We start from the raw sequence: 13,226 nt of genomic DNA, 5'->3' as shown, positions 1-13,226 counted from the left end.
GGACGGCCGGCTCCTCCCCTTGTGTATAAAAGCTGTTTTAGTCAAGAACTAGAGAGAAGAAGAAGAACATACTCACTGATTATTTGGATGTTAGTAAGAGTTTTTAGATCACGCTCATTCTGTGTCAGTTTACATGAAATGTGAAGCTACGAGCTAACTAAAGAGCGCTAACGTTAGCATGCTAACACAACAACGTGAAGCTACGAGCTAACTAAAGAGCGCTAACATTAGCATGCTAACACAACAATGCAGGACACGGGTGATTGCAGCTCGAGTAGAGGATAAGTATGTCCGCCGCTTGCACTAAACTCCTGTGAACACGAGTGGAGGGGGGTTGGAGGTGTGTCTCTGGAGGAGAGCGGGGGCTTCAGTATCTAGGAGGCGTGGCCTAACAGCAGTTTGTTTTGGTTTCATGCTGGTGCTCAACAGTGATATCTACTGGATCAAAAAGTCACACATTCTTCCTTTAAAGAAACAGCTGCTGATTCAATATGTTTTTAAGCTGGAAGAAAAATGTTTGTCTTCTTGTTGAATATTTATTTTCCAAACTTTGAAGGCTGTTTTGTCGAAGATATGCATTAAATTAAAGTATTTGAACATTATATTGAATTCTGGTGCAAACAGGTCGAACTGTGATGCTCTGCTAGACGTGGAGACGGTGCTAAGAGGATTGTTAACGTATAGAGTCGGAGCGCCCTCTGGAGAGGAGAGCAGATCACTCCCGATGAAGAGCCATGTAAACAAACTTTGCAGGCCAAGACAATGATCATCATTCACTAAACAGCGACGAAAACGTCTCCTCCTTACTTTAACTCTCTGATCCAGGTCTACACTCCCCCCCCCCCCCCCCCGCCCACTACGCTCTGCCAATGAAAGGCGTCTGATCCAACCTTCACAACAGGATCCTAAGTCTCTGACTAGACTCTTCTCCTCTGTCGCCCCCCGGTGGTGGAATGAACTTCCAGACTCCATGTGATCTGCAGAGTCCCTCTGCACCTTTAAGAAAAAGCTAAAGACCCAGCTCTTTCATGAACACAGACAGTACGACCTTCATGATGATGATGACGATATTTAAGATGGTTTTGATGCTGATTAGAGTTCCCAAGAACAGCTGTCAATGTTGTGCTTTGCCTCTGGTCACTTCCTGTCAGCACCTGTGTGTCCGATTGGACTTAAATCTGTTTGTTTGCACTTCCTGACATTGTCTCCTCCTCTGTACATCCTTGCATGTGTTGCACTTACTCGCTCATGTATATCACTTTGGATAAAAGCGTCTGATGAATGAATTGTAGAATTTATAGTCTTGTCTTGGTTTTTGCACAAGAACATTTTGCACATCAGTTTATGGGCGGCAGTAGATTGGTCCTGACCGATGGTTGAGGTGCCCATGAGCAAGGTACTGCACCACCCAGCAGCTCAGCAGGGCTCCAGTCCCTGTGCAGCCCCCGCTCCATTAATACCGGTTTGTGCTTTCATCCCACATGTGTGTAAAGAGGCTTCCCTTTCTCTATCTACCTTAGAAAGTGACGGTGTGCTAATCCCTTAGCTGCTCTTTATCTGCAGAACTAAAGGAGGGTGCATGTACAAATCTAAATCTACAACTGCAAACCTCTGACGATCAAAAGGATGCATTAGTGGCTAAATAACAACATGCAGGAACCGGATGACTAAACGACATGATGTAATAAAGTGTGCTAAGTTGTAATAAAGTTTGAGTGCAGACTGAGAGTTACTGGAATGACGACACACCCTCTGAGGCCGTGCGCTCATCCTGACTCATGACTGGAGCGGGGGAAGGGGGGGAGGGGGGGGTCTGACTCCCCTTCAGTCACAGCCCAGTTAATGCTTTTGTTGCAGGAAGCCGTGCATTAGAAGACATTAATTTAATAGATCCTTTACCAGAGAGTGCTTAAACTCTGCCCTCTGGAGACGAGCGGCTCTGAGTGATAAGAAAACAGACTTCTCTTTGGCTTTATGGGAGGAAGCTGTAATGCCTTTTGTCCAGACGGAGATATCCCAGCAAAGATGGAATGGAGTGCAGTGATATGTTTCTACAGATAATCATGTTCTCCAGAGGATTAACCCTTCTCCGATACCCCCTTGGCATTCATTCTAAAGGGTCACATTGAAGTTGACCTTTGAGGTTTTCGATGAAATGTCTTCAAATTAAGCAATGAATTGTCACGTCGTTTTTGGTGCAATTATCCCGACAGCTCCTTCCTTTAACAAGCCAAAATAAATCATCAGTGCAATAAATCTATTTGTCACTCTCGTGCATCACAAAGAGGCTTCTGTCAAAGAGACTCTGGCCCAGATTTAGATCAGGACCACTCAAATTATTGGTTCAAGGTTCAAGGTTGTCTTTATTATCCCTGTGAGAGGGCAATTTCAATCATGAGAATCCAAAAAGTAAAAAGAAACTCAACTTTTTTTGATGCATTTTTTTATTTAAGAAAAAAGAGAAAGAAAAGAAAATACAAAAAAAGCATTAAACATAAAAAAATTTGCAAAAAAGAAAGTAAACTTTTAAGTTGTATTTTAAAACTTAAAAATGCCGTACTGAAACATTTCAACAGTCAAAAGTTGGTAATGGCGGGGCGCTGGTGGCGCAATGGTTAGGGCGCGCGCCCCGTGTATTGAGGCTGTCGTCTCAAGCGGGTGGCCCGGGCTCGCATCCCGCCTGTGGCCCCCCTCCCGCACGTCGTTCCCCTCTCTCTCTCCCTGGTTTCCGACTCTGTCCACTGTCCTGTCTCTCCATTAAAGGCACAGAAAAATAAATCTTTAAAAAAAAAAAAGTTGGTAGTGGTACCAAAATAAACGATCCGTACCGTCCTACTCTTTTGGTTCCCTTCTGTTGGGGTGCCAAGCGTACCGATCCCACCCTGAAGGAATCGGCACTTCCCGCGTGACAGCGATAATAAACGACCAACACAAAACGCACCGTGAATAAATGGATTTGGAGAGAGTCATTTACGGGCTGTTTTTAAAAAAAAATGTATCTCTTTGGTGACTATTGTCAGCCCGTAGCTCCGCCCCAATGGACGACCTCGGAGATGCAGACCTTCTGAGGAATCATTGGTCTTTGTTTACTGTGTCACGTTTTTCAGAGTTTGCAGTGTGTCACTCCTGCTGTGATTTAGTGATGTGTAAGGGTACGGGTTGGCTGTGGAAACGCAAACAAGATCAAGGTTTACCGTACCAAACTGGACTGAACCAAACTGGACCGATTGGTGGAAACAGGGAAGACTACAAAACGGGAAAAAAAATCTCGATCAAACTTCTCTGCGGATGTTTAGTTAGGTTTAGAAGATTACCATTTTTGTTTTCTGATGGATTGATGAGTCAGAAATCGGGCGAGAGAGAGAGAGAGTGAGAGGGGAACGACATGCTGGAAAAGGAGCCACAGGTCGGACTCAAACCCAGGCCGCCCGCTTGGAGGACTACAGCCTCTGTACATCGGGCGCGCTCACTAACCACTAGGCCTCCGGCGCCCAACTGATAATTAACCTCTGACTTCTTAAAGACTCTACCCTCCATAAAACTCTTCACTTCTTCATCGATGTGGAAAATGTTCTGCGGGTGATCTATGTTAAATCCAAACAACAAACAGAGCGGCTCTTTGACCCGTCTCGACCCGCTCTCTGTTATCTTACCCAGCATGCTTTGCTCTGCCCAGCTCTCATGGGGCTCCTCTCTCCATTAATAGCTTTTTTTCCCCCCTCAGACTGTTTTCATTGCAAACTGCACGTTGAATCTTTTTTTTTGATTCTGTGAGCAGCAGAAGTCAGATCCTGTTATTAGACGTTTAATCTCCCCAAAACGTCCCTAGCTCACCTTTCAGCGGGGTAGAGCGAGCTGATATTTATCAGACGGTTTCTGTTTAATGTGCTGGACCGATTAGCTGATAAAAAAAAAACCCTGATTAGGTTCTGGTAGAAATCCAAATGTTGGATTTTTCATCAGTCGTTACAAATCCTTCAGGAATGTTGAAAGGTTTTAAATATCAAAATGTTGCGCTAAAAGAAATGTTGTGTTTTGGGCGTGTTGAACAGCTGGCGATGACTGATCACCTTTCTCACCATCAAATGATCATTAAAGCAACACACTACTTCATGTTTGTTTTATGAACTGTAACGCCGGTCTGCTAAAGTCCAGAGGAAGACGTTTTATACTTCATGATTCCAGGGGGGTTACACTGATTTGACCTTTCACAAAGTTATATTGGTAGAAGATATATAAGAAGTGGACAAAGCAAAAGGCTATATTTCTAAGCTGCATTTTGTTTTAATGGCCAGCAGGGGGCGACTCGACTGGTTGCAAAAAGAAGCCAGACTGCAATAAGTGCTTTCACACAAAACTCCTGAAAATGTCCTGAAGTTTTCGGTGTGAGCATCATGTGTGAACGCAAACAAACACATTTTTCTCTCTGACTTCACCCGGAGTTTCTCCTGCCAGCCTCCTCGTATTTATTCCGCAGAAAGTCCGAGTGAGCTGATGTGAGAACGCAGCAGTGTGAACAACCAGATCCACAGAATTTCAGGAGCCATCCTCCTGAAATAAATCTAGAAATTTCCAGGAATGCATGAATGAAAACGACGTATGAAACTAGAGGGGAAAACAAGATTTTACTCATGAGTTTATGGTCTCAATTTGTAGTTTTAAGTCTTCCTTAATACAACATGATGTGCCTCTTTTATTCCCACTTTTAGCCCTTTATTTACACCTGGGTAGATTCAAACTGAGGTTGAGCGAGTACAGCTTCGAAGGAAAACCTACAGTTCAGTTGCCCTAAATCTGTTGTGGATTTTATCAGGATATGGGGCCCTTCAATTGAAAAAGGAATTGGGCCTGACTGAGTTGCAAAATGGTGGCTGTCTTGTAAAGATCGTCTAGGCTCTTTAGTTGTCCTGTAATAAGAGTTTAAAAGAATCTACGATGGTAAAAGACGGGATTTTATAACCAACAAAGAGAGCGTAAGAGCGGAGCTCGGTTAGATGTTTTTAAAAGGCAGGGTTGGTCATTTCCTCCAGATCCACTTTTTAAGATTTTGGTGTAAATTGTCTTTAGGTCCTGACAGACATTAATAACTCATGTTCTCTGAAAAAGGAACAAAGAAAATCCATCATCTGTATCAGTTTGTAAGCCTCTAAAAACTTCAACCAATGTCTGCCACGAGGTACCAATCTGATGAACCAATCAGACGCCTCCCTGTCTCCCTGCTCGTACTCTACCTCTTGCGTGCACTCGCCCACACTCAAAGCATGAGCTGAGGTCTGCTTGTGCATGTAAGTGAGGGGGCGTGGCTTTAGAGGGATCACAGAGGGGAGGGGGCGGGTGCAGATGGAGGACTGACGGAATGCTACTTTCAAAATCATGCTAGTTTTTGAAAACTACAAACCCTGCCTTTAAGGACTCTCCAAAAAAACATCAACATTATTTAAATGTTGCAGATTTAATCTCCTCTGGTGTTTTCCTTCCGACGCTTCACTCAGTAACAGGGTCGTCCAGTGGCAGCTCAAGGCCGGCCGATAAGACGAGCACCATGAGATCACTCTGCTAATTCAGCTCAGTTATCTGTGCGGGAGGTTTACGTGGGGGGGGGGGGGGGGGGCGTTCAACAGCGTTTACCCTCATGTTTGGTTTCATAACAGTGGCTGCTGTTCCCATGACAACACAACAGGGGTACCATGGAGGGAACATTTCTGTTAGGAAGAGGGGATATCAAACAACCGCTAACATCATGATGGATTAACGTGGTGGAGATTTGATGCTTGATTTGTGATATGTCATTAGACGTTCCTTTGGCTTAACTGGATCCCAAATGAGAGCCACAAGACAGATATGACCATTAGGAGGTGGGGAGGGGGGGTCGCCTAGCTTGAGTTAATATTTTCAGTCTAGCTTGAGTGAAGACTTTTGAATTTGCAGTTTGAATCTGTGTTGTGGGCACAAATCGGCTGTTGTGGCTGTTTCGGTGAACTTTAGTTGGCCGGTAAGGTTATTGACCCGGTGGCCTTATTGACCCGGTGGCCTCAGTAAACTCATCAGGGTGGTTGGTGCTTGTTTGGCTAGTTGTAACACCATGGAGGACCAATATCAATCCAAAGAGAAATCCAACGTATGTCCACACAATCAGCCGTTCAATCCCAAACCACCATCCTGGAGAGTTCCAGTAAACCCAGTAAACCCAGTATAATCCAGAGCTGTCACCTGTGGGGACAATAAAGATACCTTTGACCTTTGACCAATGAGGTGTGAGTTCTTGGACACTTTCTGAAGGACTCAATACAAACAATGTTCGATGCTCCTTTCTCATTCGGTATGTCAATCCATGTTGTTTTTATTCTTTTTCTTTTTCTGCTCTTACCTTCTTATTGCTGTTCTCTTTTGATTTGCTTTTAGCTCTTTTAGTTTCTTACATCTTTTTAAATCTTTGCTCCTCTTGGTCTCAGCTCGTGTTGTTGGGTTCTTGTGATGGTTCTTGTGATGGTTCTTGTGATGGTTCTTGTGATGGTTCTTATGATGGTTCTTGTGATGGTTCTTATGATGGTTCTTGTGATGGTTCTTATGATGGTTCTTGTGATGGTTCTTATGATGGTTCTTGTGATGGTTGTTATGATGGTTCTTGTGATGGTTCTTGTGATGGTTCTTGTGATGGTTCTTATGATGGTTCTTGTGATGGTTCTTATGATGGTTCTTGTGATGGTTCTTGTGATGGTTCTTGTGATGGTTCTTATGATGGTTCTTATGATGGTTCTTGTGATGGTTCTTGTGATGGTTCTTGTGATGGTTCTTATGATGGTTCTTGTGATGGTTCTTATGATGGTTCTTATGATGGTTCTTGTGATGGTTCTTATGATGGTTCTTGTGATGGTTCTTGTGATGGTTCTTGTGATGGTTCTTGTGATGGTCAGGTTATACATGTCTGTTGGGTATCGTGCACTTTGGGTTCTTTTCTGTTGAATTGTATTTAATTATTTTTAGTATTTTGTATTTGTTATGTTCTTGCTGTTGTTTCTGTTCTTCTGTGTTTGGTTTAGTTTGTTCTTGTTTTTGCTGTTTGTCAAAGCACTTTGTAAACCTGTGTTTTTAAAAGGTGCTATATAAATAAAGTTATTATTATTATTATGTATTTTCAACTAAACACCAGGATTCCAATAATCCTCATAAATGTTCCAATTAGTCCAATAGACAAACTAAATATAAGCGTTTACACTATGAAACTCTTCGATCCGCTGACACGGCCAAAAACATTTTGCTGGTTCTGCTCGAGGTTTCTGCCTCTTAAAGGAAGTTTTCTTCTCCACTGTAACTTTGCTAACTGCTGCTTAGTGCTCATGATGGATTAACCTTTTGGTCTCTGTAGATAACATAACAAAGAGTAAGGTCTTTGAGATAACATTTGTTATGAATTGGCGATATACAAATAAAGACTGAGTGACGCTCACACACACAAACATACATTTTGGCTCCAGAGTTAGCAGACTGAGACTCTGATTACTCTTCATTTAAAAATGGATTGGGCCAATCGGATCACCTCTAAAACGAATCATGATCTGGGACACATTGCACCTCATCCGTACATTTTACGTTACCCTGTTTCCCCCGTGATTATGAGACATTCCCAGTTATTTCCTCGAGATTTATCGACTTAATTATGTCGTTGTCTTGAGAAAACAACGCTGGTTTTCTCCATAATAACAAGTTAATATCTTGAGATTGTAAGAAAACAGATAAAATCTACTCCCATCGCAGAAAACCAGCGTTGTTATCTGGAGATAACGAGTCAATTCTCACAAGACAACATAGCATGTCTACTTCCTGTCAAGTTTCTACTGATGTTTGTAAAACTTTGTCAAATGTACACTCAGAACTTCTCACTTGAATGTGAGATTTTTGATGCACACGTCATGAACGTCTTGCGTCGGTGATGGATTGCTGTGACGGTCAGCGATTGTAAATCTCCTCTGAGGTCACTTATGGGATGCTGCGGCCTTATTCTCTTGTCATGAGTCATTTCTCGTGTCAGTGACCCCACTGAATCACTGCTGGGCTGACCACCAACCACTGGAGATTCAGCAGCACTCAGGAGCTAAATGCCTTGTAAAACTGTAAAATGAGGTGAAACGAGCAGCGGTCTAACCCTGTTTTACCCTCTGCTCCCTCTCTCTCTCTCTCTCTCTCTCTCTCTCTCTCTCTCTCCCTCCCTCTCTCCCTCTCTCTCTCTCTGTCTCGCTCTCTCTCTCTCCCTCTCCCTCTCTCTCTCTCTCCCTCCCTCTCTCCCTCTCTCTCTCTCTGTCTCGCTCTCTCTCTCTCTTTACACCCAGAGTTTATGAGGGAAGTGATTTCATGCTCGTTCCATTTGAGAGGCATGTGCTTTGAGTTGGCTGCTGCTCGGCCTGCGTGTTGGGAATGATGTCAGCTTTCTGGACCGGTCACCACTGATTAGAGCTCTTGCACAAACCACCACGAGGATAAAAACCTGCTTTGTCTCAGCCCACGAAATTTCCCCCTGATGACCGACGTGGTCCGGGAATGCATTGTAATCTGGACTCTTAATATCACCCTGTGCAAGAAGAGAGCGTCCCACACTGACATAGATTTGTTCCCAGCTGTGATGATGGGACGTTCTTAGTTTGACAAAATCCAAATAGTTTAATGGAGAGAATCCAAAAAAGGAGGTCTCAGCTTTGTTAAGCTGCACAAATATGTAAATAACCAGTGTAAATAAGTCTCAAAACATGTGTGTGAAGTTTCTTGTTCTAAATCCACTCTGATCCTGTATTTGATCATGTCTATAAACCCCTCTATTTCAGCCCTGCTCAGAACAGGCTGTTTCTGTGTCTGTACCTTTAAATATGTAAATGAGCTGTGTCTGACCACGCCCCCTCTCTGGAAGGGCTTGGGTGTACTCTGTCTTTCTCGCTCCATGTCCTATTGTTTACGGTGAGAAGGCAGACTCAGAGGGCAGAACAAACACCTAGCTGTGGGAGTGTCACCCACCTGGGGGAGGGGCTACTGCCCTTTGTGATGTCATGAAGGGAAAATCTCCAAACGGCCTGTTTGAGCACACATTTCCTGAAAAGTGGAGCAGGGAAAAGACGGAGAGGATGGACTTTTCTCATCATTGGGGGGTTTGTAGACAGACTAGAGACACATGTTACAGTTGGAGGAACATGGTTGGATAATGTGTGACCTTTAAGTGCTTCCCCCTGCGTACATTTGTACACCCTTACCTATATACTAAACTGGTTTCGGCTCTCAAAACATACACAGAGTGATGTCATAACTCGGTAGTTAATGATATCTGTGTGATTATAAAGGCTGAGGGTCGCTGAGGACAAAGTCACATTTGTCTCTTCATGGTACAAACGTTCAGCATGTTCCGTCTTAAATCTCAATATAGAAACACTTTAATGATGTGGTCTGATTATAATTGTTCTATTTCTGATATCGCAATGACGTGCTAAAGATGGTAATGTTAGCTGTAGTGACATTTAAGCACCAACTGTAAGTGTCACACTATTTCAAGCACGGGGTCCTTGATAGACTGATATTAGCCGAGCACTGTTTGGTGTATTTCTGCCTGCAATGTCAAGAGGTTTTTCCTGCTGCGTACAGAAACACCGGGAGGACTCTCTGATGCAGGAAACAGATTACTGGTGGGTCACATGCAGCCTGTGGGCTCCTGCAGGTTTGGCATGGCGTTATTTAGCAAGCACTTGATATGATTGCAATTACAAAAAATTTTCTCACATCATCTTGGTTGTGTACAAAGAATCTCTACGTCTCTCCGTCCATCATAGTGTCAAACTGGCCGAACATATAATTTTGAACAGTTGTGATTTGCCTGTCTACCAATAAAGGTTCACAATATTGATGTTAGTGTTTCCTTTTTCAGCAGGTATTGATTGACAGTATGAAAAAATACAAAGCTTAAACTGAAATCTCCGACTAATGATCCAGTGACAGACAACCTGCACCGAGCTCGTTAGAAGCCTGGAGAGACCACAACGAAAATCTGAAATGGTGCCCACTTTGAACCAGTCAGACTTGGATGTTGGAGCCTCTTACCTAGCCTGACTGTCAAGTGTTCTTGCTTAGAACACGTGGGGCAGACGGAATTGTAGACGGAATAGAGCGGGCGCCATATTGAAAATGCTGTCTCAACAAAGCTTTCAGTCAGTCTAACAGGTGATACAGGGTGCCGATACAGACACAAGCTTTTTAGACAAATTCAGGATGTAAACATGTTAATTTTTGCTACCTGTGCTTCTGCAGCCAGCCTCTAGTGGACACTTGAGGAACTGCATGTTGTTTGCACTTGCAAACTTGCTTGCCCGCAACCAGCAAAGAAGCGAAATGTAAAGCTGTCGAGCATATGCAGCTCAAATGGATTCAGGTTGGATGGTCCTTTTTGTGAGGTTATTGGGTTATCTATAAATAACCCATGCTGTTTTATAATTGCATCATTTTGCAGCTCATATTCTAGCGGAGGCAGCAGTTTTGTCCGGATAATAATGGTCTAATTTGGTTTCAATAGGTGCACAGAGAAAGAGAAAATGAGAGGCTCAGTTGGGTCTGATTCTCCTGCAGATCTTCACTCTGCAAACCCGTAAAGCGTAAGCTCAGAGGCACTGCGGTATAATGAGATTTAAGATTGAATCAATACTTTAGCTCTCTGACAGCTCTTTAAACTTCTGATCACAGCTTGACTGAAATCTTAAACAGTGCATTCATGACAGGAGAGTATTTGTTTTGGCTCTCTGTAGAGGTTCTGCCTCTCAGGACTCTTAAAGCCCTCCTGCAGCACAGATGACTGACTGCATTACTTTCCCCCTTATGGTGAGTTAGGACGAGAGGCCAGACCTCTTTAAACCTCCTCATGAAGCTGATCGTTCCCTTATATAGACATTTTTCATTTGACATGCCTAAATCATATTGCTAAAGAAAAGCACAACGTTTAAAGATCTACAAAGTTGAGTTGGCAAATTACTGCCATCATTTATACAAGGGACATAAAACTCTCTGCACAGTCATCTTGTATTAGACCTCGTATAAATCAAGATAAGTACGATTATTTTCATAATAAATTGTGTAAATTTAGCAACGACAGTAGGAAATCTGCCTTACGGGGCCCCATGTGACAGCACTCACTCTCCATGCCCTGCTAAGCGTCACAGCACTATTCCTGTGAAAACCAAAATTTGTCAATTAAGGAAGATGAAGAGGAGTTATCCGGCCAGGGCGGGAAAAAGAAAGAGGAAAATTCATTGGAAGAGGCCCCCAATGAACCTTTGTATAGGGCCCAAACAGACCATGCATGTACAGTTTTTAACATAAACGTTGCCATTTGATGCATTGCACCAGAGTTAGCTTAAAGCTGACTTCATCTGCAGTCCCCTTGGCAGGTCGCAGTTATAAAACATCACTGAAAATACTAGACTAAAGCAGCACGTCCCGTGTCCCATTCCCTATTCCCCCAATTCAAACTCCTGCTCCTCACTCACAAAGCCCTGAACCACCACCAGGCCCCCCTCTGACCTCCTTCACCGTCACACTCCTTCCTGTAGCCTCCTTTGCTTCCGGCGCCAACCTTCTTTCTCCACCACACCGAACCAAGCACTGACCTTGGGGGGACAGAGCCTTCTCCATAGCTTCCCCTTCCCCCACACCCTCTGGATGATAAATGGGCGCCTTTGGCTCAGTTGGTAGAGTCGGTTGTCTCGCAACTGGAAAGTTCGAGCCCCAGCTCCTGCAGAAACAAGTCTAATGTGTAAGACACTTAACCCTGAATTGCTCCTGCTGCTTCGTCGGCGGCGAATGAATGGGATTAGATACTTCTGTGGACTCTTTACTCAGCAGCCTCTACCATCAGTGTGTGAATGTGTAGGTCTGACCTGCGGTGTGACAGCACTTTGAGTAGTCAGAAAACTAGAAAAGCGTTATACAAGCTCAAATCCATTTACCCTTTACCCTCTGGATCTCACTCCCAACACATATTCAAGACTGCAATGACTCATCCACATTCAAATCACTGCTCAAAAAAATGCTTTATATTACATAACAAACAAACATACAAAGAAACCACAATATATTATATACAAGTTTAAAGCAGTGGTATCAAATTAAATCAACATTGTAGGAAAATATGCAACGTAATGGGTTAGCACCTGAAGCTAAAATATGTGAGACATATGTGGGACATTATCCCCTAATGCCTCCTGCATATTGTCAGCAATGCTAACATGCTCTTTAAGAGCAACTAATGAAGGTGAATCATGTCAGAGGTCATCTCTGTTTTTAATAATGACATATTGAACCGGGAACGTGTGTTGTTGTGCAGCTCGTGTTGTCAAAGAGCTGAAACAATTACTGAGCACAGAGGCCAGAGATGCTAACGTGATCTATATTTATCCTCGGATATGATTACAACATGAGCCCAAACAAATAACAAAACATGACTCTGTGGATGTTCAGATGTTGCTCTGGTGTTTTGGTTGCCCGTGACCTCCATTTAGTGAGTATCTGTTGAGGTGTTTTTAAGCTATAGCATGACAAACGGCTAGCGGCTGTTTGTTTACTCCGAGTGTTGTTGTGGAGTGTGAAAGCATCAGCTGTGAAGTATAAAGTTGAGGTTCAGACATCCATGGGATTGCTGATGGATCATAAAGTGATAGCCCTGGAGTTTCCCCTTGTTGGATTCTGGACACAAGTGGGACCCTAAAAATACCCCTTTTAAAATCTCACCGAACAAACAGCTGCACATGCTGCAGCTCGCAAATCGAGGCGAAGGACAGCCAAACTTTTTTAAGGAGTGGGATGCATTAAAGATAGCGGGCAGTTTTATCAACTTTTCATATTGCTTCTTATTTAAACTGGGAAGCTTTAGTCAAAAATGTTGAGCAAGAATGCAAACGTACTCCGTTAGCAAAACTGTGATTTATAGCCGAGTCATGCTAACGTTAGCATAAAGGTTTGTGAGTGAAGTTTTTGTTGGTAACCGGATGTTAATGTGAGTCAAATTAAAGTTTACATGTTACAATACATATCACAAACTGTGTACACTTCATGTCATAAAATCTGTTATGAAGAGCAGCCAAATGGAAACTTTTTCAAGAATTAATTTCTTTGCTAGCATCGCTGTGAGGCAGTAGGCGCCTGTTATGACGTTATGTAAAGTCTACTGTTCCCAGGTGCGAGAGAGGGAGACAGTGCACTGACAC

The 13,226-nt window shown here is 43.3% G+C and overlaps 1 protein-coding gene across 2 annotated transcripts in view; it reads left to right on the top strand.

The window, feature by feature from the left end:
* The window catches only part of LOC132984605 (filamin-A-interacting protein 1-like), a 39,180-nt gene that overhangs the window by 752 nt on the left and 25,202 nt on the right, over nt 1–13,226 (top strand). The gene's annotated exons all lie outside the window — the stretch shown is intronic.

The sequence above is a fragment of the Labrus mixtus genome, chromosome 12, assembly GCF_963584025.1.
Source record: "Labrus mixtus chromosome 12, fLabMix1.1, whole genome shotgun sequence".
In the NCBI taxonomy this organism is placed as follows: Eukaryota; Metazoa; Chordata; class Actinopteri; order Labriformes; family Labridae; genus Labrus; species Labrus mixtus.
This window is presented reverse-complemented; position numbering and strand designations above follow the sequence as displayed.